Below are 19,988 nucleotides of genomic sequence, written 5' to 3'. Positions count from 1 at the left end.
TGCTTTCTTGGCCCTCACAGCTCACTGGTGGGATATTATATAGAGCTAAATTAAGATTCCTCTATACTTTTAGCACAAGAGATTAGTAATGGGGAGAAATTAAGAACAAAGGGGATTGGAATATCAAATCCTTTAGTTAGAAAAGAATCAAGGTCACTTGCAAACTGAGCCTAGACTCTTCTAAATCCACACCTGTCCTGTCCTGGGGTTCACCTCAGTCATTCCACATCTAATTTCCAGGTTGCAAATAATCTAGTCTTCCAAAAATCCCTTAAACAACCATCTTAAGTAATTTGTGGCATGTCACTTTAGAAACAATGCTATAGTACTCATCAGTGCATTGAAAATGTCAATATTGATCTAAGCAAAGAAAAAAAATTGCAGTGCCAATTTGACCAAAGAGATCAGATTCATCAGGGCATATTTTTCCAGATAATCTGGACTCTGGAGCATTAGTGCCAGTCAGAGTAGGCAATACTGTGCTCACCGGACCAGTGGTTTTCCTTATTCCAAGGCAAACTGTTGGACCACATTTGCCCATATGAACCTGTCAGGGCCCTCCGCTCATCATCTCAGGCCCTTCTAATGGCCCCGCGGCTAACAGAGATCTAATTGGCAGAGACTAGAGACAGGGCCTTTTTGGTTGTGGCCCCTGGGCTTTTGAACACCCTCCCTGAAGAGCTTCGCCATGCTTCCTCTCAGTGTTTTTAAGAAACAACTAAAAACACATCTTTTTAAAGGGGCTTTTAAATGTTTCACCTGTTGTGTAAATCTGGTAGGTTCTTTAATTTTTTGTTTTTATAATTCTTAGTTTTTAGCTTTAAGATTTTTCATTTGGAATGTTAAAAGCCAATTTTGATTGTGGTTTTAGCTTGGATTTTTAAACTTGTTTAATCTGGTTAATTTTATTAGTCTGATTTTATATTGTAACTGTTTTATAAATGTTGCGAGCTGCCCTGAACAGTAATGTACTGGGGTGGGGGTGGTATAAATGTTTTAAATAAATAAAATAATAATAAATAAACTTATGCTAAACAGCAAGTGAAAATTCCTTCAATCTCCATATTTAACTATGCTGTTCTTGAACATCTTCTCAAGTTCTGAAGAACTTAATTAAGTAACCAGTAAAGGGTTTTGCTTGTAGAAAGCAAGTGTGAAGGGCGTCATGGCAGGACAGTATAACATTTGCACTGTCCTTGTTAAACCTTCCACAAGTTATCTTCTAACTTTGGAAGACAATATTAAAAATACCCTAGGCATTATCTGAAATGGCAGGATAAAGAACTGTCCACCACAGGAGGACCATCAGATCTAGATGACAATGAAAAGGACTTCCTCCAAGCTCCTGCTTCATGGGCTGGCATCTTTTGATCAGCAACCATCGATCAATGTTCTTCTCCCATCAAATGAATTCCTGAAAATAACCTTCTGTCACATCACAGCTGAAATGGAACATTGTAGGACTGCATGATTGATGTAAGTAGCTCCAAGCAATTCACTGACATGTGTCACAGCACTGGAAGCAGAGTCACCCACTTTGCCATGCTGATAAGGAAGAACTTTAAAACAAGCAGGATGGAGGCAGGGATGACAAGGTGAGACAAAGATTATGCATGTGCTGTACATGCTTAACTGTACCTAGTTAAGCCAGGCATATCTAATGCATCCCAGCATTATAAGCCCCAGAATACTTCTAAATGCTTACAAAAACTAAGACAATTTGAGCAAAAAAAACTTTGTTAGAAAATTTATCTGGAATATCTATGCATTGAGCTCCATATTTTGGCCAAATTTTAGGCAGAAGCATTGAGAAATGCCCATGATACAGTTAAAAACAATCCCCTTGTCCATGTCTCTGCACATTGTGCCCAGTTTTGCCCACCCATCATGCACTTTCATTTTTTTTGCTTTGCCCCTTTACAGGAGTCAAAAAAAGCCAGTGAAGAGCAGAGATCTTATTCTTCTTGTGTTGATCAAAATCTTTTGCGGATTTATCAAGCTGTAAGGTTTGAAAACTTCGAAACCAGCCCATGCATTTTTGGTAAGGTCTAGTTAGTGCCTGATTTTTCTCTTCTCGGTGGAGCCACCTCTCTAAATAAAGAAGACCACCAGCTGGAGGAGGAGCCTGAAGAAAGGTGAGAGAGGAGTAGAGACGTGTGTGTGTGTGTGTGTTGTGTGTGTGTGTGTGTAGGGCTTGTGTGAAGTCATATGAATACGATTTATATTTGTGCGGGGCTTGTATGAAGTGTCTGTATTGGGTTGAAAGATCCAGGAAAGAGTGAGTGCATGGCACGTAACATGCACAACAGTGTCATGTAGAACACATTTACTGCTTACATGGTGCAAAAGTTAAGCCTGTGCTCCTTTTTTGACCATCTGCATGCTTCCTAGTGCATGAGTGAATATATAAGCAGTTTGCACATCTACTTTTAACCTTTTTTTAAAACTGAACTAATACATAGGGTATATACAGGGGTGTAACTATAATAGGGCAAGGGGAGACAGTTGTCTGGGGGCCCACTGCCTTGGGGGAAGGCCCAGAGGCAAGTCACATGACTGACTCCCCCAGCCATGCACCGGCCCGGGCTTCCTTCAGTTGTATTCATCATCCGAAATTGATGTGAGTGTTAAGACCTGGAGCTACCAGAACAGCATGTCTTTCTCTAGCACCATTAAATGACTTGCATTATCCACAATTTACAAAACCTTTAAAAAAAATTATTTAGGATGATATTCTATTGTGGCACATAGGTTATAGATAGATAGATAGACAGATAGATATTTTACTATGCTTTTTGTTACCACTATTCAGCCTCATTTAAGATGTCTTTACTTCATGAGCTGAGCTTTGGGGGGGGGGGGGGGGCATTTTAAAATCTTGTGTCTAGGCCCACTCCAACCTTGCTATGCTCCTGAGTACATTTATTTATTTATTATTTATTAGAAACATTTAATATACCGCCCATTCCGAAGATTCTGGGCGGTGTACAAAAACAGGCAAAGCAAGACAACATTACAATTATATTCTTAATTAAAAACTAAAGTAACTAACAAAAAAGAAAAGAAAAAACAAATAGGTAAACTACAGGGCAAAAGCCTGGCAAAAAAGAAGTCTTCAATAGAGATTTAAAAATCGCCAAGGAAGGGGCTAAACAAATCTGAAGGGGAAGGGAGTTCCAGAGAAGTGGGGCAGCAACCGAAAAGGCCCTTTCATGGGTCCTAATGCCCCAAACCTCTCAGAAATCAGGAACCGACAAAAGGGCCATCTGATATGATCTGACTGGATGGGATGTAACTGGATGGGAGACGGGGGTCTGTAGGTAGACAGGCAACAAACCCCACAGGGCTTTGAAGGTCAAAACCAGGACCTTAAATTGAACTCGGAAGCGAATAGACAACCAGTGCAATGAGTGCAGGAGAGGTGCTACTCTGTCATATTTTCTGGCACCCATGAGTAGGCTAGCCACTGCATTCTGGACCCGTTCTAGCTTCCCGATCATTCTCAAAGGTAACCCTAGATAGAGAGTGTTACAATAATCTAAGCGGGAGATAGCAAGGGCATGGGTCACTGTCATTAATGCCTGCCGATTAATGTCATTAATGCCTGCCGATTGATTAAAGTCATTAATGCCTGCTGATTAATTAATGCGTGGAGTCCAAAAGGACCCCCAAATCACCAACAAGCACCTTTGGGGGCAGCGCCACCCCATCTAAAATAAGGTTCACATCCAGCTGTTGGCCAGTATGAGGGCTGAGTAAAAGTAGGTCAGTCTTAATGGGATTCAGTCTGAACTGATTTTGATTCATCCAGACCTTAATAGCTTCCAGGCATCGAGTAAACACAGAAACAGCATCCCCAGAATGGTCTGGGATGGCAATATACAGCTGAATATCATCAGCGTATTGATGAAATCTCACCCCAAACTGGGAAATGACCTGACGCAGCAGCTTCATATAGATGTTAAATAGGACAAGGGCAAGAACTGAACCCTGGGGAACTCCATAAAGGAGTGGCCATGGGTCAGAGCATCTGTCCTCAATGCATACTGACTGGACACGCCCGCTAAGGTAAGAACAGAACCACTGTAAGACAGTGCCCTCGATACCCAACCCACGCAGGCGGTTGAGAAGGATAGCATGATCGGTAGTGTCAAAAGCCACTGAGATTTCTAAAAGGACCATGAGAGTGACATTACCCTCGTCAAGGTGCCATAGAAGGTCATCTACCAGAGTGACCAGTGCTGTCTCTGTGCTATGCCGAGGCCTGAAACCCAACTGATAAGAATTAAGATAACTATTTTCTTCCAAGACCCTCTCAAGCTGGGCACATATAACCCTCTCTAACACCTTCGCTAAAAAAGGGAGATTGGAGATTGGTCTAGAGTTGTCAAGGACCTCAGGGTCCAGGGAGGGTTTCTTCAAGTGAGGGCGAACTACTGCATCTTTAAGGGCTGCTGGCACGAAACCCTCACGTAGCGAGGAGTTAACCAACTCCTGTAGCCAAGAATAGTATATCCCACTCTTAAATAGGAAAAACAAGTTAGGTCTTAATTCTATCTATCTATCTATCTATCTATCTATCTATCTATCTATCTATAAATTTTGCTGTGAAAAATTTTACATGAATAAACCTGTTTTATGATCTTGCTCAAATTTTCGATCACTTGTCCTGTTCTATCTGACTGCTTCCCTCGTACTCCTCCTGTCTCTTCCTGCTCAGCTTTGAGTGTTTTCTGTTACTCTCTGTTTGGGATGCTTTTTAATGGCCAGAGTAAGCATTGTAAAAGTGGAGATAGGCCACCACCTTCAAGCTGAGGACATGTTTAGGACATAAGTCATTTCTTCTGGGAAAGGAAACTTGGTCAACACAACCAAAGTCAGGGCACATTCTTACTTCATACAGAGGTGGCAAACAAACAAACAAACAAACAAACAAACCAGGCCTATCCAGCACCCCACCCCACATGAACTAAGTACGTACCGGAATCCTCTTCTTTGCTAGAGAAGTCAGTGCAGAGAGTGTCTCCTGGAGCTATACATTGTGAAAGCTGACGTGTTCATGTGTTGTTAACTTGCATTGGGCTTTGGGAAGGGTATGAGCTAGAACAGGGGTTCCCAACTTTGGATGTTGTATGTCCCCCCAGATGATGTTGGACTACAACTCCCATCATCCCCAGACACAGTGGCCTTGTTGTAGTCCAACGGTACCTGAGGAGCCAAGTTTGTGAACCCGTGAGCTAGCAGAAAAAAAGAAAATAAATACTGCTGGAGTGGAGAATTATAAGAAAAACTCATGAGTACCCTAACCCAGTCTAGTGAAGCCACTATGAGAACCACTGAGATTGAGCCCAATCTTGGAAGGGCAGCATCACATCGCTCAACTTTTCAATGTGGTTCCTAGCCGGGTTAAAGGTTCGAGTGAGCCCTTAATCTGGTCTCCAAGATAGTGTGTTCACTGGGCTGTGTTTACTGGGCAGACACAGATGCAGGTGCCTAGAGTGCCCATCTCCTGAGAGAATCCCCCACTGCACCACACATGTCATGTGGTGCACTGTGGGATATCCAGAGTCTGGGACAACATGTCCTGGCCTCTGGAGCTCCGGGCTGTGCCACACAGTGCAGATAGTCTTGGAGCACAGTCCACACTACCAGTAACATTCAAGCGTGAATGAAGTTACTCCCAGTAACATTCAAGTAACATTCAAACATTCAACATTCTGGGGGGAAGGTGAGTTGAACCAGCCTTTCCCCCACCCCACCCCGGTCGTGTGAATGGCCCTTCTATTTCAGAGGAAGAAATAAAAGGATGAGCATGCCTTGCCACAAATTGACTGCTTGTTGAGTAAAACATCAGCAAAGATAATAAGCATGTTTCCTGATACCTTGAAAATACAGCATCTGCATTGCTCCTTTGCTGACCAAAGAGTCAGCATGAACTGCCCTAGCAAGTCACCTTCTCTTTATTCCAAAGAGTGACACACAGCTTTGTTTCTCCATCCTGCTTCTGGGAGCACATCTCGGTACTTAGTAAAGGCAACGGTTTCCAACAGCAGCAGCAGCAGCAATAAGGACAAAAGATGAATGAGCCTTCCCATTGATTTATTCAGTAGCTTCAACAATAGCAAGGCTAATTTTCTCAGCAATATGAGTAGCAAAAATGTTTCTGGTAAGCAGACATTAATTAAACATGTTAACTCACTGAAGACTATAAGAGCTAAATACATTCAGTGTACACAAAAGTAACCGTGAGGTCATTCACACGATCAAAAACTGTGTTCTACCCAGGTTTGGGTGTTGTGCATACTCCCAATTCGCAGTTGTGTGGAAGCAAGCAGAGAAAATGAAAACCTGGGTTGCTTTTTCCCCTACCTTGCTTCCATACAATCACTCCTACCCAGGTTTTCCTCCTACCTTGCTTCCTCACAACTGAAAATAGAGATCACACACAGCTCCCAAACCTGAGTAGAAAACAGTTCTTGATTGTGTGAATGACCTCTTTGTGTACACAAAAAGAAAGCAATGGCACACATTTTATATTTTCCATCTTCCTGCTTTTGTAGTAGGTGAACAATCCACCCATAGCAATAGGTAAATCATAGCAAGGGGAACCCTCATTGAGCTGGTCTTGTGGTAGCTAGCAAGAATTGTCTCCTTTGCTAAGCAGGGTCTGCTCTGGTTTGCATTCAAATGGGAGGCTACATGTGAATATCTCACATGTAGATATTCCCTTTAGAAAATGGGGTCACTCTGGGAAGAGCATAGATGGTTCCAAGTTCCCTCCTTGGGATCTCCAAGATAGAGCCGAGAGAGATTCCTGCCTGTAACCTTGGAGATGCTGCTGCCAGTCTGTGTAGACAATACTGAGCTAGATGGACCAATGGTCTGACTTGGCAGCTTCCTATGTTCCTCTGAAATACATCTTTCCTCCCAACACTCCCATCCTTAGCCTAGTACTGTTACAAAATGTTCCCATCATATGTTGAATTCTGCCTTGCATTCGTGTATTTTGATGGTGTAAAGACTGTTGCTAGCGGTGGGGCGGTGGGGGTACACTATTTCAACGGATGAAAATTATCCTTAGAAATGTCTCTCATACCTGTAGCCTTCTGTGCATTGTACCATCAAGAAAAATATTGATTAAACCATTGCCCCCACACCCAAAGTCACAATGCAAAAATGACACTAGACAATGGATTAAGTGAAAGGGCCACAACTATAAATTTGAATGACTGGATTGGGTTGAACTCCACCACCATGCAGTCTAACTTGGGCTTAGACAAAGGCATCCTTCCCTTCAGCCTTGTTAAGCAATATACCGTGAAGCAATTCTCAAGACTGGCCAGAAGCGGGCTAAGGGTCAAAAGCGGCAGCAAACCTCCCAAGGTACCCCTCCCCTTAGCCGAGGTTAACGGAACGAGCGCTCCGTTAACCTCATCTTTTTGATCATGTGTTGCCACAGTGTGCAGTGACACATTAGGAGACCTCCGACTGGGAGGCTGCAAGCACTTGACCGGGCCATCCTGGAATTTCCGGGGGGGCACACAGCCCCTGATCCCCACAGCCTCCGCCGGCTCCATGATGGAGTCGGCAGTCAAGTGGGCAGCCATTCAGGCTGCCCAGGGCTGCCTTTGGATCGTCTGTGGGGAAAGCAGGCTAAGCCCGCTCTCCCCGTAGACCCGGAAGAAGCTCTTCTCACAGATCGTGAGAAGAGCTTCTCTGAGTATAATGAATAGGGATCCTCAGAGTATAGTAACAGGGATCCACTGGAGTTGGGGGGAAACTGCTCATCTGGGAGGCCCCCCCCCGGTGTCATCTTTTGGTACCTTTCATCTGCTTTGGGCATACATGTATGTGAATGTTTTTGTGTGACAGAGACCCCAAAACATAGAGAAAAAAGTCTACATTTTTAGTCTGTCTGTCTGTCTGTCTGTCTGTCTGTCTCTCTCTCTCTCTCTCTCTCTCTCTCACACACACACGTTATCCAGGGTCACTTCCCCCTCAGTTTCCATTGACACAAAGCCAACTTTTACTGGGGGTGGGGGGAAGGAAGCTTCTTTCCTGATTACTTCTTGGTAAGCATATGCACTGACTGACCTTGTGAAATAACACACACATATACACACATACAAAACCAAGCTGCATAAGTTGAAAGAAATGAATAACAACCAGCCGACTCAAGAAAACATGAAAATAGGAAAGGCTGAACTATAACTCCTCTTGTACAATTTGCTCTGCTAGGAAACACAAATGCAGAAAGAAAGAAAAACTGAAGCTGAATGTCCTCACACAGTAAAAGAAAAAGAATACTTTCTTTCCTTGATTTTCTTTCCTCCTCTCTGTTGCTGCAGATGTCCTGAGGTGATCAACCAGGTAACAGGACTGAGCATTATGCACATGATTGTCTTATTCCTCTTGTCAAGGACTTCCATTAATGCTTTGATGCCCTAAGCCACTTCATTATTCAAGATGGTGAAGTTGTGAACTGTCACACTGTGCTACCAGTAGACTTGCGGTACCAGTAGAATTTCACCTTGAGAGACATTCAAAGTAAAAACTGAGGGGTTCTCTTCAGAGGAAAAGATCTGAGAAATTTCAAGGTAAATGTTCCAAGAAGTCTAGTGAAATTTCTCAAGAGACTTCTGCACAATCTTAGGTTGATGCCAGTTTTTATATTGGTTAAAGTAACATCTGATGCAAATTTAGGGTAAAACTAGACATGAAATGAAGTGTGTGTGTGTGTGTGTGTGTGTGTGTGGATAGATAGATAGATAGATAGATAGATAGATAGATAGATAGATAGATAGATAGATAGATAGATAGATCAGTTCAAAGTTTATTACGGTCTATGACCAGCACAACAAGGGGAAAAATCCTTCCCCTTGTGCCAAAATCTTTCTGGACTGGACCCACAACACTGCCTTGGATGTAAACAGCAGATTCCTTCTAGGGCAAATGGCAGTTTGGGGTACCCAATCCAGATCATGGTGGAGAGGGAACGAATAAACATTGCTTCCTTGTTTTATTTCACCTTTTTTTAGTGAATTTGCCAGGGAGGTCTATTTAATTTTGTTTTTCTCTCCTCCTTTCAGACCAGAACCCAATCATATCTTGTAACACAAAAAGAGTCTGTGCTGCAGCCTATAGTATTCAGCAACAGTTAACCAAAAAGTAATTAATTCCGGGTGCTAGGGTAGTTTGAGTATTTAAATGATTTGTTTGATGGTTTCACATACTAAATCTATGTTGATTTTGAATTTTTTTTTTTAACATTCTGTGTGATTTAGTGTATTAACAGCTGGCCATTGACTAAAATAAAAATTCATTCATCCATTCAGTGTTCCTTCTTTTGCACCATGGTCCTGATCTGATTTGCTCCTGCAGTAGTTGTTTTATTTTTAATTTTTTTAATTATGGCTGCCATGCTGCACAGTGTATGTGGGAGGTGCTTAACTTCCCGTGCTGCTGTGAGTGTCTAAAACCATGCTCACAGTGCTACAGAACAGAGCTGGAGTGCTATTAGTTAAAAATGCAGATTGGAAATAATGTGCATAGCATCGCAGAAGTGTGACTGTGCAATTTTAAGTAGTAGTGTACCACCCCTGTTCTGACATACTGTTGACATTTTTAAAAATGCACAAAGTGGCATGGACAGTTCAGAACCGCCTGCATTACCCTTTGCAGCATGTTAGCCAATGCATTTAATATGACAACTAAGCCCTGTTCAGACAGAATGCCAAACCAGAGGTAAACATGCCAGAGGTTTGAGTTTGTGATCATCTGAACATGGAGCTGTGGTTTTGTCACTCTACCACAGCTCCATTTTCACTCCCAAACATGAATATGAACCCTCATTTTGTAGTAAGTTTTGCTGTTGAAACCCAAGGCTAGAATTGTGACATCCGAATTCTGTCATCGCTATCTATCTATCTATCTATCTATCTATCTATCTATCTATTTATATTGTTTGATTTTTATACCACTGTAACAAATAGGGACTGGTGAATGGTGGATTTAAGCCTTAGAGCAAGTCCATGTGGGGGAAAGAAAAATGCTGATTAATTCCCTCCATGTTTGCTCAACAGACGGAATGTCCCTCTGGTATCACTGCCACCATACCCACTTTTTAACCAGATTTAATCCCTCCCTGGTGTGGGCAAAATTCCAGGAAAACTCTCTTTCTTTTACCAAACAGAAAAATACAAAAACTTCCCATGTGTAGCCTATGTGTGAGAAGAAAATTTGGTAGTGTGCTGCTGAGCAATCAAACTTGAGGCATGTTTGGACCAGAGTAAGACCCCTTTCTAGCCCCGCCCCCCCTCCTGAGTTGAAAATCTACTCAAAGAGGCTGGTTAAAATTGTAAAGGACCAAAAAGAAAAATAACCTTTATTCAAAATACTACAGATTGCTTCAGTCTGAGGCTCTCTCTCTCACACACACAGCTTCAGTTACAGATAACAGCAAACACTCAGTACACTTTAAAATCTTGGTTACCCAGTTGCAAAGATAATTCAAAAAGCACCTCCAGTTGTAAGGAACCTTTAAAAGCACCTTTAAAGGTTACAGAGACTTTTACAGTGCCCTGGATGGATAAAAATGGCACAGGTACAATATTCTTACATTACACATAAAACACAATAGACCAGTTGTAAGGATCTGCAAAGTACTAAATTAAAGAAATCTGACACCAGCTACCTAACACACAAGGTTCCCTGGCTAAACTCTTCTCTGAAGCCAAGGCCTGGCTTCTTCCCCGAACTCACCAAAACCATGTTAGAGTCTTCAGGCCCCTGCAGAGTTCCTGGCTGCTGCCATGGCTCAGCCAGCCAACCTGTTGCTTCCCCTGCCTGGCTCCAACTGCACAAGAACAAAGGACCCCTTCACTTCCTGCCGCCAGACCCTCTAAGTCCCGGTCACCGTGTGCTGGGTGGCTGATCCCTAGAGGTCACTGCCTGAAAGACAGGACAGGGTTCCCTTCCAGTTCACTCTTTAGGGTAAGGAGGGGCCAATTGCTACAACCATCTTTCATAATGTATCTCAAGGTGGTTTACAAGAGTTAAAATTCAGTAAAATTCCATAAACGTTACATTTAAAACCTTAAAATCAACATTAAAACCATAAACACACCAAAAACAATTTAAAAATAGACGCAAGAAAGCTGAGAATCCTGTAAAAGCCTGAATAAATAAAAAAGGTCTTTAGTTTTTTTTAAAGCAGCCACAGATGTCAGAGAGCCAACACTAACTGGGAGAGAATTCCAGAGCCTGGGGGCAACAACAGTCTCACGTGCATGACAAACTAGCGTCTCTCAACATCAGCACAAGGAGCAAAGGCCCCTCTGGCGATCTTGTTCGGTGGGCAGAAACCCTTGGAAGCAGGCAGTCCCTCAGGTATTCAGGGCCCAAACTGTTAAGGGCTTTTAACGGTAATAACCAGCAACTTGAATTGGATCTGGAAACAAACTGGCAACCCATGCAGCTCTTTCAGAATAGGTGTAACATGCTCTGAACAAGCAGTTCAAGAGAGAACACTGGCAGCTGCATTATGCACCAAATGAAGTTTCTGGATATTCTTCAAGAGCAGCCCCACGTAGAAAGCATTGCAGTAATCTATCCCTGACATGACTAAGGCATGGGTAACCATGGCCAGATCGGTTTCATGCACAAGCTCCTCCCACCACCATAGAGAGGCCATCTTAGAGCAGCCCATAAATGAGTCAGTTCAAGAGCAGCTGCATGTGTCTTGCTGGCCTCCTCTCAGAGCTGATGCTCCGCCCTCTGCGATCCCCTTTTTCCTCCTGCCGCTGCTTGGGAACAGGGATGATGTGTCCCTGCAGTTCTTGCATTTAAAGTGATGGGGTGGCATTGGGGAAACCACACTTTAAATAAAAGAATAGAAACACGTGCAAGGAGTGCTTTCCTTGACCTAACACTCAATCTAGCTCCATTGCTGGGGTTCTCAGGTCTTATCAATGGACTGTTGTTTCTTTGGCATGAATGTACACAAAGATGCAGGGGGAGGGGGGACCTGACCAAAGGACATGCCTGAGAATTCTGGTGGAAGACATAGTTTGCCAAACCAAGGAAGGGCCGGGACTGCTCATCTGGTACTCCAGAAAAAGATCTCCTTAGGAATATAGGAAGCTGCCATATACTGAGTCAGACCCTTGAGCCATCTAGCTCAGTATTGTCTACATAGACTGGCAGCGGCTTCTCCAAGTTTACAGGCAGGAATCTCTCTCAGCCCTATCTTGGAGATGCCAGGGAGAGGGAACTTGGAACCTAGATGCTCTTTCCAGAGCAGCTCCATCCCTTAAGGATGGAGCTGATCTTAACAGTGCTCACACATGAAGTCTCCTATTCATATGAAACCAGGGTGGACCCTGCTTAGCTAAGGGGCCAAGTCATGCTTGCTTCCTAGGAGGGGATATGTATATTAAGGCATGCAAAGGATCCTGGGGTTTGATTCATTGTAACCAAGGGTGCCACCAGGCTTGCAGACCAGTGAGAAAGACTCAACATACTCTCATCCTCGTGCCAGCTTGCTGGCTGGAGAGTTAGTCTTCTCATGAGAGAGCCAGTTCACTGGAGAAAACAGAAACTCAGCTCTCTGTTTGCACTCTAATGAGGTAAATCCTCCAACAATATGGTGCCCTGCTGTTGTGGGGCTCCTGGCAACAGTGGTTAACAACAGAAATAATACTACATGCCTTTCCCCTTCTACCCAACCCTTCCAGACTTCAAAGTAGTCTGGGCCAGTTCAGATGTCTGAGCGGTTTCGGGTTGGGTGGGCAGACAAAGAGAGACCGGGGATGAATCCTACAACCAAGGCTAATCGGTACCAGCTGGGCCCGATGCTGCAGCACGTGCAAACCAGCCACCACGGGGGCACTCTGAGATGGGACACTTTTGGATTAGAATTCTCCCTGGATAGCCAGGTGACTGTGAGCAGCAAAAACCAAGCATGAAGATGCAGGGAGACCAGATTCTTAAGGAGCGTTTATATTCTTGGTTCCTGGCAGTCATCAGGACTGGGAGGGATGTTGCCGAAAGGGACCCTTCCAAGGGCTTTGGTGGAGCTATCAACTGGGTCAGTGGTAAATGCCCTCCAGCCCGCATGCGTGTCTCTATGTCCAGGCATTCTCACAAGAGAGTGGCCAACTACAGAGCAGGGTACATCTTCATCACACGAAAAGGATCTCTTGTGTGATTTAATCCTGCTCTAGATGGATGGTTCTTCTCATGAGGTTTGGCCAATACCAAGCATGCTTGAACCCAGGGGAAGGGGCTGGGCCCAACCAAGTTGTAAATAAAATAAAATAAAATAGAACAATACTGCCAAAAATTGAAGAGGCAAATCCTAAGTAATCTCGGCCTCTTCCTAGCAGTCTCATCCTATCCATCCATCCATCAGCACTCATACATAAGCACTCATACATGGGACAGGGATGGAGGTCCAGGGGGAGCCCGTATGAGGGTCCCCAGAGAAATGGAGAGGGAGGCATGTTTCTCCTGACATGGAACGGGCTGGTGTGGGTCTGCCATAATGGCTATTGCCAGTAACAAACTCATTCTGCAAACATATTTTTTAAAGTAGAGGGATCGCTTGTACAGTCTATCTTTAACCACTACAAGTCGGAAGAGAGGGGCCCAATCCTCTTTTCCCAGGGAAGGGAAGCGGAGAGCCACGAGACCCTTCCTCCCCAAATGTGGAAGACAGTGGTGCAAGCGGTGTGAGGAAAGGGTTGAAGTGTCTTTGTCCTGCCGAGGGTGGCAGGCACTGCTGAAAAGGCACAGTCATGGTGATCATGCCCCCTCTAACATCACAACCAATGGCTGTAGCTTCACTAGCGTGCTGATGCTTTGCCAATGGTCTGGTGACGCGAGCGGAGTGCACTTGCTGGAATACAGCCTGGATGGACCAGGAAGAGGGAGAGGTTCCTGTGCCCAGAAGCTGGAGGTTGCCAAAGCACAGTTAGTCAATCGTCTGTGGCATGATTCTTGCCTTCACACATGTACGGGCCTCAATCTATCCTAGATCTCCCAATGCAGTGATGAGAGGAAGTGTCTCACCGAGCGATCAGGCCTGCCTAAGTCTGTGGATGGGTTGAGCAAAGCCCTAGACCTGCTGCATGACTGAAGAGCCTAGCTCTTGTCAAGGTGTGAGGGCATAGGTTGCGGCATAGTGGTAGTCGAAAATGACCTTGACCTAGCTGATGAAGGTGAACAATTTTCCCTCCAAGACTGAGGAAGGAAGATGAAACCTGGAGACCTTTCAGCTTAGGTGGGGAGCAGTGATTGAAGTGGGTGCTGGGCTGAGAGGTGTTGAGAAAGCAGTTCAGACAGAGCCCTTGTAGTTGCGCAAAGCTGAGACAGCCAAACCCTCACCATCAGACACCCTCAGTGAGCCATGTGGCCCTTTTTGAGGGCTGTACTTGTGGGGGGACTATTTCTCTCTCTCTCTCTTCTTTTCCTGACAGTGTTGAAGGGGGTCAGAAAAACCCTGTCCCTGTGCAAGGCAGGAAAATAAACTGAGATCCAGGGGAAGGGCCCACGTTAGTGACAATTAACTTAACCCTTTGCTTCCTGGTCCCAGGAGGTGAAAACTAGCCCTGTGCTGAATGACCTCCGGTGTACACAGAAAAAACAAGGGACTAACCAGGCATCACATGCAAGTTCCAGGACTGTAATTCTTGATGTGTTTTTCTTGTTCAAAAAGCAGCAATAGAGGGTCTAATTTGGTAATTTGGATTGGGGCCACATTGTGGGGAAAGAGGTCTAACACTTTGCCCCCACATCAATTTCCCAATCTAAATCATGCCTCAAGTAATTTCCATCCATTCATTTTCCTGTCCACAGCTAATGCCAGCTTCAGTGGGTGGGGCTTGGATTGGGGCCATGGTATGGAGGAAGGGAGTCGAGTCGACCCCCACCCTGTTATGGCCTTGATCCTCTCATGGCTACTTTAAAAAAAAGCATTTTGAAAATGTAAACAAAGACATCAAGAGTTCCGAGCATAGATCACATCACGTTTACTTTGGCCGTAAAATCTTATCTTTTTCCAAAGACCAGCTAGTATGTAGGCAGCTGCTTTCAGTATGTGATGCTAACTGATTTTATCCATTTTTTCCCTTTCTCCCCCCAAAAGAGTAAATTATCAGTGTGGGTAAGAGGATGATTCATTCCTTGTGTTCAATCACTCCACGACTTTTTAAAGGGAGAAAAAACCAATAAGTTCACACTGACAAACTCTGCCATTTCTCTTGGGAAGTATTAATATGGGTTTATAACTTGTCCAAAATTTACTAGACGCTTTGTTCAGATAAGACAGAAAGCATTTTTGTTGGCTTGTTTACTAGTAGTTTTAACCTTGCTTTATATTTTAACTTTAACAAGCATCATGCTTTATTGTTGCTGACATTTATATCTAGAGAGGTTAGGTCCATAAAAGTAACTTCTCAGGTCTATATAACTGTAGGCAGATTCTCTCTCCCCACACCAGCCCCCAACTGTATCTGGAGGAAATCAGCTGGGCACTGGAAGACTACTTACGCTTGTAATATTTAATTGACCTCTCCGGTGGTATAAATATTTAAAAGGTCAATATTTAAAAGGCAAGATTAGGCAAGGAAAACCTAAGAGAAACAGAAAAAGTCTTCTGCTTCCCCTCTCTCTGTTAGTTTGCTCAGGGACCAGTCCTTGGCCTCCTTATAGTCTCCCTTTCCCTGAATGATCTCATCAGATCCCATGGTTCCTCCTGTATCCTAAAGAGGCCCAGCTCTACTGCTGAACCCAAGATTTTTCTCCCTCCATTCAACCCCACATTTGCCCCTCTACCTCTCTAGCCTGCCTGGGAATTTACACATAATTTGGAACTTTACGCTAAACGTGCCTTATAATAGTCAATTTAAAAACATATTTGCATTGTTTTTACATTAGGACCTCCTAGTAAATTATATTTCTTTCAATAAACTCCTTTTTGTTAATTAAAACCTCTCTCTCAAGCCGATTTTCTTGAGTTCATATGCTTGCACAAATTAAGGCTGATTGGAACTCTTTCCCCTTTTGAGCTAAATTCCCCACATTCGCCCAAACTGAGGGTGCTGACCAAACACCTGAGGCAGTTTAATCAACAAAATCATTCACTTTTCTAGTTGCCCTGATCATGTCACACCCCTCCTTAAATTCTGACTCTGACTTCCTATCCAGCCCTGGATCCAGCACCAGCTCCTTGTTCTTACCCTCAAAGCCCTCCATGGCCTTGCTCCTCACTGTCTCTCAGCTGTCATCATCCCTTAAATTTGCCCATGATGACCTTCATTCCTCCAGCTCCAACCAGATTCATTCCTTAAGCTCCAGACTTGACTACTGCAATCACCCTATGTGGAGCTGCCTTTGTATGTAGTCCAGAAACTGCAGTTGGCATAGAATGTGGCAGCCAGGTTGGTCTCCAAGTCACCTCAGAAAGACTGTACTAATCCTATACAAAAAGAACTACACTGGCTGCCGATAGGTTTCTGGGCAAAATAAAAAGTGCTGGTTATAACCTATAAAGCCCTAAATGGCTTAGGCCCAGGGTATTTAAGATAATGTCTTATTCGCCACAAGCCCCAATGCCCGTTGGGATAATCCAGAGAGGCTCATCTGCAGTTGCCACCGGCTCGTCTGGTGGCCACACAGGGACGGGCCTTCTCTGTTGCTGCCCCGATACTCTGGAATGTGCTCCCTGCTGAAATAAGAGCCTCCCCATCTCTGACAACTTTAAAAAATTACTTAAAGACTTATCTCTTCACCCAAGCTTTTTAATTTGACTGCAGTTTAAAATCATTTTAAGGTTCTTATTTTCTGTGTTTTAACTTATTTTTATCTTGTAAAGTGCCCAGAGATGGAAGTTTGGGCGGTGAATACATTTGAAGAATACATAAAAAAATAAAAAAATAAACCAAGTGTCTAGTTTCCTGCTCAAATGTTGCTTGCCCCTTGCTGCCCCTTATGCCTGGGATGACTGCTCAGATCACTCCATGATCTCACTTCCTCTCTTACTTCCTTCAAATCCCTCCTCCAAAAAACACCTTTCACCTGATGCATCGTTACAGACAGGTATTTTCCAGCCCTAACTGGAGATGCCAAGGATCGAACCTGGGTCCTGAAAAATGGATGCTCTTCTGCTGAGCTAAGGCTCTTCCTCATAAAGGAACACTTGAACTTGAAGGCTTGAACTCACAACTGTTGGCTCTGTAGCCTCCCTCTTTTTCCCATTGGGCTACTTCAGCTGGAACAAGTCTTTGGCACAACTTCCAGGTCCTCATACTCTACTGCAACTATGTCTAAGTACATGTCCATGAAATAACAACGTATTCCAAACACCTGTTTATCCTTCCTCCACTCCACTTCCTTCTTCCGCTGTCCATCCCCACATCATTTGTGAAGAATTATGTACATAGAAGGTGCTATATAAACAAACAAACAAACAAACAAACAAACAAACAAACAAACAAACAAACAAATAATAGCATGCCCTTTTAGTAGTTTTCGGTTCTGGCTTTTGATGGGGAAACTTCATTTAAAAAACCTTGCATGAAAGAAAGCAGAGTGTTGCAACTTAAGCTAGTGTAGTGAAAAATAAGATGCCACCTTTTTGAGATGTAGCAATTGTTCAAAACAAATTTGAAATAAAGCACTGCAGTGAAATATAATACTGTAATTTCTGGAGCTACAGACTTCACCAATCTGTCAGCCTCATATATTAGCAATTCACACATTTTCCTGTGTATGCAGATGTGGGAATAACACCTACATCAGCAAGAAAACTGCAATGCCTAACACAGCTTAAACAATAAAGGATCTGTGGAACTTTATTAAGACTAGCACGTTTGAATTTTTGTAGGCCAATGGCAACTTCATTCAATGCAAACAAAAAATCCTTCATATATCAAACATCTGCCAAAGCTGATGGGTGCCCTCATAGGTCTTCCATAAACTTTAACAGATGGGGCAGCTCCTGACATGTGAAGGGATTCATGCATTTATTTATTGCATTTATATCCCAACTTCCTTCAAGGAGCTCATATATGGCTCTTCTCCCCTTTAATCCTCATAACAACCCTTGAGATAGGTTAAGCGGAGACATAGTGACAGACCAAACATCACCCAGTGAGCTTTATGACTGAGTGGAGATTTGAACCTCGGTCTAATAACCACTTTATATTTTTCCTGGAAACCTATTGGCAGCCAGTGTAGATCTTTTAGAATCAGAGTAATATGTTCTCTACGAGATATCCCAGAGACCAATCTGGCAGCAGCATTCTGCACTAATTGCAGCTTCTGGACTACAAAGGTAGCCCCACATAGAGTGCATTGCAGTAGACAAGCCTGGTAATCCATTAACCCGGAAGGAACAGGTTTGCAGTTTGGGAGTACATCTGGACCCAACCCTGCACCACTGTCTGTCACTTTCAGGAAAGAGTGCAGTTGATGAAGTCGCTGAAGCTAATATAAAGCACTCCTGGCCACCGCATCCACCTCAGATATCAGAGCGAGGGTTGGGTCCAGTAGTACTCCCAAACTGCAAACCTTGGGGGAGTGAAAAGCCATCCAAAACAGGCAGATCTATCCCATTTCCCAAACTGCGGCTTCCTACAGTGAGCACTCCCATCTTGTTTGGATTTAGCCTCAGTTTGTTATCCCTCATCCAGCCCATTACTGCCTTATTAGCCACACTAGTGGCTGCCAGGTGGTGGTCTGTCCATGATAATGGGGAAATCATCTGTGTCCCCACCCACAAAACACCTCCCTGTTCAGAGCAAAATAGCAACTCAAGCATGTGACCAGCAATATGTGTCAGCCCTGAGACCACTTGGGAAAGGCCCACAGTTGCCTTGGCTGCTATGAACTCCCAAGCTGCTCCTGTCAGTTCAGTCCCAAAGTGAACACTGAAGTCACCCACCACCATCAACCTGGGCGTCTCCAGTGCCAGCTCTGCAACCAGATCTGACAGCTTGGTTAGGGATTCTGTTGAGCAGCAGCAGGGTGATCGGTACACCAACCCAAGTCCCAATCAATCCCTGGTTCCAAAACTCAAGTATACACATTCAATATAGGCAGGTGCTCTGACAAGGATCCTGGTAAATGATATATTGTTCTTATAAACCACAGCCACTCCACATTCCCGTCCAAGTCCTCTCACCTGCTCCACAACAGAGTATCCTGTAGGGAGAAGCTGGGACCAAACTGGGCCACTAAGGACCCCGCCTTATCTGCTGTAAATCTGGTTTGCACTGGACTTTAAACACAAAAGTTATTAAGGAGACTGATGGTTAAAAGTTGCATGTACCAGTGGCAGAGGGAGGCTGGTGGCATCCCCTTGGCCCTGCCCCCCGCGTCTGATGTCAGATGCAGGGGGCCGGCTAGCCACACCCCCATGCCTGACATCAGATGCGATGGAGTGGTCTCCCTCCCAAACGGGGCCGTGTGGCCCTCGTTTGGGAGGGAGATAGGCCTGCGCTGCATTGGGCAGTGACTCTCCCTGCCTTTAAAAGCAGGGAGAGCTGTTCCAGCCATGCTGCCAACACAGCGCAGGCCGATCTCCCTCCTGAGCGGGGCCGCGCAGCCTCATTTGAGAGGGAGATCTGCCCCGCTGCATTGGGCAGACAGGGGGTATGTTTGGGGCCATGAGGCACAGCCCCTGGGGGCAGCAGCCCGGGTTCTTTGAGCCCATTCGCCCAATGATGGCTCCATCCCTGGCATGCACACACAGTCATGCTGAACTCATAAGCCCTCTTCCCTTCAGAAAGTAGAGAAAAAAGAAGCAGTGTCCAGCTCTGCCCTTGCTCTGACAAACTCCACCTTTAAGCTCCCAGCCTCTGCCCCCAAGTCTCACATTCAAAGGCTCAGGAGACTTAGTGACATTAAGTCTCTAAGTTACTTTTAACTGCAGCATTTGCCAGGATGAGCCTTCTGCAGTTCAACAACAAAACTAAGTGCTGCTTTTT

At 44.4% G+C, this 19,988-nt stretch overlaps 1 protein-coding gene across 11 annotated transcripts in view; it reads right to left on the bottom strand.

The window, feature by feature from the left end:
* NAALADL2 (N-acetylated alpha-linked acidic dipeptidase like 2) overlaps positions 1-19,988 on the bottom strand; it is a 1,287,075-nt gene that overhangs the window by 196,026 nt on the left and 1,071,061 nt on the right. The window lies entirely within an intron of this gene.

The sequence above is a fragment of the Hemicordylus capensis genome, chromosome 3, assembly GCF_027244095.1.
Source record: "Hemicordylus capensis ecotype Gifberg chromosome 3, rHemCap1.1.pri, whole genome shotgun sequence".
NCBI lineage: Eukaryota > Metazoa > Chordata > Lepidosauria > Squamata > Cordylidae > Hemicordylus > Hemicordylus capensis.
Note: the sequence above shows the minus strand (reverse complement) of the source record. Positions and strands in the feature narration are given on the sequence as shown.